The sequence below is a fragment of the Trichosurus vulpecula genome, chromosome 4 (genome assembly GCF_011100635.1).
Source record: "Trichosurus vulpecula isolate mTriVul1 chromosome 4, mTriVul1.pri, whole genome shotgun sequence".
NCBI classification, from domain to species: domain Eukaryota; kingdom Metazoa; phylum Chordata; class Mammalia; order Diprotodontia; family Phalangeridae; genus Trichosurus; species Trichosurus vulpecula.
Genome location: NC_050576.1, coordinates 62,041,198 through 62,046,353, shown reverse-complemented (window position 1 = coordinate 62,046,353; position 5,156 = coordinate 62,041,198).

Here is a 5,156-nt window from a genome sequence, read left to right as displayed (position 1 = left end):
TTATTTCTTTTAGATATCTTCCCTTCATCTTCAACTCACCCTGTGTCTGCTCTCTCTTTTACATATATATATATATATATATATATATATATATATATATATATATATATATATATATATATATATATATATATATATATATATAAACACATATATATACATACATACACATGCATACATATACACATAGATACATACATACATACACATTCACTTATATATATATACACAGAAACATATATATATGCATATTCCCTTCAACTACCCTAATACTGAGGTCTCATGAATCATACACATCATCTTTCCATGTAGGAATGTAAACAAAACAGTTCAACTTTAATAAGTCCCTTGCAATTTCCGTTTCTTGATTACCTTTTCATGCTTCTCTTGATTCTTGTGTTTGAAAGTCAAATTTTCTACTCAGTTCTGGTCTTTTCACTGAGAAAGCTTGAAAGTCCTCTATTTTATTGAAAATCCATATTTTGCCTTGAAACATGATACTCAGTTTTGCTGGGTAGGTGATTCTAGGTTTTAATCCTAGCTCCATTGACCTCCGGAATATCTCATTCCAAGCCCTTCAATCTCTTAATGTAGAAGCTGCTAGATCTTGGGTTATTCTGATTGGGTTTCCACAATACTCAAATTGTTTCTTTCTGGCTGCTTGCAGGATTTTCTCCTTGATCTGGGAGCTCTGGAATTTGGCAACAATATTCCTAGGAGATTTCTTTTTGGGATCTATTTGAGGAGGTGATCGATGGATTCTTTCAATTTCTATTTTGCCCTGTGGCTCTAGAATATCAGGGCAGTTCTCCTTGATAATTTCTTGAAAGATGGTATCTAGGCTCTTTTTTGATCATGGCTTTCAGGTAGTCCAATAATTTTTAAATTATCTCTCCTGGATCTATTTTCCAGGTCAGTGGTTTTTCCAAGGAGATATTTCACAGTCTTCCATTTTTTCATTCCTTTGGTTCTGTTTTATAATATCCTGATTTCTCAGAAAGTCACTACCTTCCACTTGCTCCAATCTAATTTTTAAAGTAGTATTTTCTTCAGTGGTCTTTTGGACCTCCTTTTCCATTTGGCTAATTCTGCCTTTCAAGGCATTCTTCTCCTCATTGGCTTTTTGGAGCTCTTTTGCCATTTGAGTTAGTCTGTTTTTTAAGGTGTTGTTTTCTTCAGTGTATTTTTATGTATTTTTTTGGGTCTCCTTTAGCAAGTCATTGACTTGTTTTTCACGGTTTTCTCGCATCCTTCTCATTTCTCTTCCCAATTTTTCCTCTACTTCTCTAACTTGCTTTTCCAACTCTTTTTTGAGCTCTTCCATGGCCTGGGACCAGTTCATGTTTTTCTTGGAGGTTTCTGTTGTAGGCTCTTTGACTTTATTAATTTCTTCCGTCTGTATGTTTTGGTCTTCTTTGTCAGCAAAGAAAGAATGCAAAGTCTGAGAGTGAATCTGGGTGCGTTTTCGCTGCCTGGCCATATTCCCAGCCAACTAACTTGACCCTTGAGTTTTTCAGTGGGGTATGACTGCTTGTAGATTACAGAGTTCTATGTTCCACGTTTGGGGGGGAGGTGCCAGCTCTGCCACACCAGCACTGCTCCTTCCCCAAGAACCCCCAACCCGAACTGGGCTTAGATCTTCGGCAGGCTGTGCACCCCTGCTCTGATCCGCCACTTAATTCCTCCCACCAGGTGGGCCTGGAGCCGGAAGTAACAACAGCTGTAGCTGCCCCACCTCCGCTGCCCCCAGGGCTGGAAGCCAAACCGCGAACTCCTTCCACTCCCGCAGCTTTTCCCACTAAACTTCTCCACAGTCTTTGGTGTTTATGGGTCGAGGGGTCTGGTAACTGCTGCAGCTCACATATTCAGGGCGGTAGGGGCCCCATCCGCCCGATTCCAAGTTTGGTTTGTTCCACGCCGCTCAGGCTGGGCTCTGCTCCACTCCGTTCCCAGCTCCCAGCTCCGTGTGGAATAGACCTCACCCAGAGACCATCCAGGCTGTCCTGGGCTGGAGCCCTGCTTCCCTCCGCTGTTCTGTGGATTCTGCCGTTCTAGAATTGGTTCAGAGCCATTTTTTATAGGTTTTTGGAGGGACTCGGTACGGAGCTCACTCTAGTCCCTGCTTACCAGCTGCCATCTTGGCTCCTCCCCCCTAGACCTATATTTGTAAAGTGCTTAGCATAGTGCCTTGCACATAGTAGGTACTTCATAAATGCTTATGCTCTTCCCTACACACAGCAGGAATTTGATAAATATTTCTTTAATTGAATCATCACTATTATTATCTATTTTCCATTTTCAAGAAACTCTGCTTAGGATGATTTCTATGAACTTAGGCAAAATTAAGCACAACAAATCAAACAATATACACAATGACTAACACAATGTACATATGCAGTTTGTGTTGGAATAATTCGGCCACTGACCAGGATTCATTGTTTACACTAATCAGAGTCTAGCTATGAGTTTAAGAACAATGAAACAATTAAATCTGAATGCTGTGACTATATAGTGACTATGGTTAGCCCAGAATAAGAGATATAAGAAGCCTTGGTAAAGGTGGGAAATGTGAAGGTAGAACATTTCATGCAAATAATGTCAGCTTTTTACAATGCGTTGATTATTTTACTAAACTTGTTTTCTCTTAGTTGTCCTTCGTTATGGGAGATGACCTCTGGGAGGGGGACATGGGTGGTAAATATTCAGAAATGTATGTGATTTGAAAACAAGAGATATTAATAAAATATACTTTAAAAATCTTCTGCTTACGTGATAGACACTGAGAAGGAACACTTTCAGAAATGATCCCAGAACAAGGAATTCCAAGTTCACTAAAAGATGTTTAATTTGGGTCTGCAGAATCATTCTGTTCATCGAGATGATAACTGACTTCGCCTCACCCCTTGCTCCCCAGATTTGTTTCAGCTTCCCCACCAGAGCCATATCTTGTTTATCTTGCCTGCGGATGTTCCTGGGATGTTTCTGCTCAGCAGGACAGCAGTATCAATACGCTCCACTGTTTTATTCAGTTTATAAAACACCAGGATATCTGGTCTACCGGCCAGAATGTGCTGTGTTGTTATCACAGCTCTGTCCCAAAACATTTCATGGGGTGATTTTGACAATATTCCTTGGTTTATAAAGGTAGCACGGGGTAGGGAAAACAATACTGGACTTGGAATATAGTCTGCTCTCACATAATAGCTCTGTCATTAGGGACAAGCCATCTGGTTTCTCCAAGCCTCAGTTTTCTCAAATATAGGGATACATGGGGGAGGGGGAAGGACTAGCACCTCTGGTCTGAGGGCTTGCCGAGCCCTTTTCAGGTTTGTTCATCTACCTTTGGTATCCACCTGTCATTCAGCTCTCACCTGTGGCTCCAAGAAAACATAGTGCAGCAGCCACACATGGGTAATACCATCTCAGCAGAAGGGTTAAATCAGGTTGAGAGTAACTGACAAGCCTCGAACCCACTGGTGAGTTACGGGGATGTCTACCCCAAGTATGTGAAGACTTCCCCTAATAGAATGGGTAAATAAGAACAATTTGTTCCAATGGCCAGGGCGGCAGCTGAAGCAGGCACTGTGGAGCACTTAGAGCATGGTCAGACACCCACTGAATTCTGAGACATTGCCAGTAATCTTGACTTTTGTCTTGCCACTTGACTCCGGAAAAGAAAGTAAGGCTGAACATTGTGCAACTCTGCCTCCCTTAAATCCAATTCACATGCAAATTAAGACATCACCCTGTGATGTCATTCCTCTTCTTGGAAAGGAAGGACAAACAACAAAATGTAGATAAGAATATTTGTACTATCCACCCCATGGTTTTGTTATGAGGCAAGCCTTAAGGCACTCCATAATTGTAAGTTGTTAGTCTTATAAACCTGTGCAATTTTCAAGTAAAAATTGATTCATTAAGTAAGATTCATTACATAAGCTTTCCATTACCTGAAGCTTTGTGGGAAACATATAAAGAAATGTAAGACACAATGTTCTATCTTAGAGGAATTTGCAGTCTATTGGAGGAAGGCCCAACACCCACGAAACAAGGGGGAATAATTGAGACTGGGTAGAGCACACATGAGTAGAGAATGAGGGAGGTGATGATATTTCTATGGTTCTGGTTAGATCACATAGGGAGGATTGTGTTTTCCTCTGTGTGCCTCATTTTAGCAAAGACATTGGCTAGTTGGAAAACATCTAGAAGGTTGGTGAGGGGCCTTGAAACCATGCTACATAAAGATTAGTTGAAGGAATAAAGGATGTTCATCCTAAAGAAGAAAAGGCTTAAGCAGAAAATAATATGTCTTCAAGTATTTGAAGGGCCCTTATCTGAAAGAGGGAATTATCCTTGTTCTATCTGGTACCAGGGGCCAGAATGAGGATCAATGGGTAGAAGTTGCAAAAACAGATTTTGGCTGCGGGGCAAGAGTTTGGGTCAGATGAGTTCCAAGGAGACTTCCAACTTCTGAATGTGGTCCAGATTAAGTACTATTGGAATCTAGGGGAAGATATGTCAATAAAGATCAGAATGTTGACATAAGGTTTTATGAAAAAGGTAGGACTTGATTCATACCTTGAAGAACTTAGATGGAATGAGAAGTGTGCACACACCAGGAGGAGGCTGAAAGGGAAAGATTATGGAATGTCACTGAAGGCTCCTGTGCTCATTTCCAATGCCAGGCATCACTCGCTCCTGGTATTATTACAGCGAACTCTCTGGACACCCCAAATTAGGAGCCTTGCTTGGACTATAGTCAGAACTAGATTCATTTCTGCCTACAATGATATGGAAAACTCAGTGTTATTTTTTAATCCAGATTTGCTGTTGTAGCATCCGTACACCTTCTCCTGCCCCCTTCTCAAGCCGTGATTGCACATAAGAAGAAGAATTATATCTAGGCTCCCAGATCCAACACAGCCTTTCTACCCTTGAGCCTAGAACCTGAGCCATCGTTCCAGTCCTGGATGGGGAAAAGTAGGCTTCAATAAATTTAGCAAGCATAGTAAAAATTATATTACATCTACACATCCCTTTGAGGTTTTTATAATTCTTTTGTATGTGCTTTGAGTGTATTACAATCAGATTTATTATCTCACTTGAGCCTCAAAACAACCCTGTGAGTGTTGTTGTATGGTGAGATAGTTCTAAAC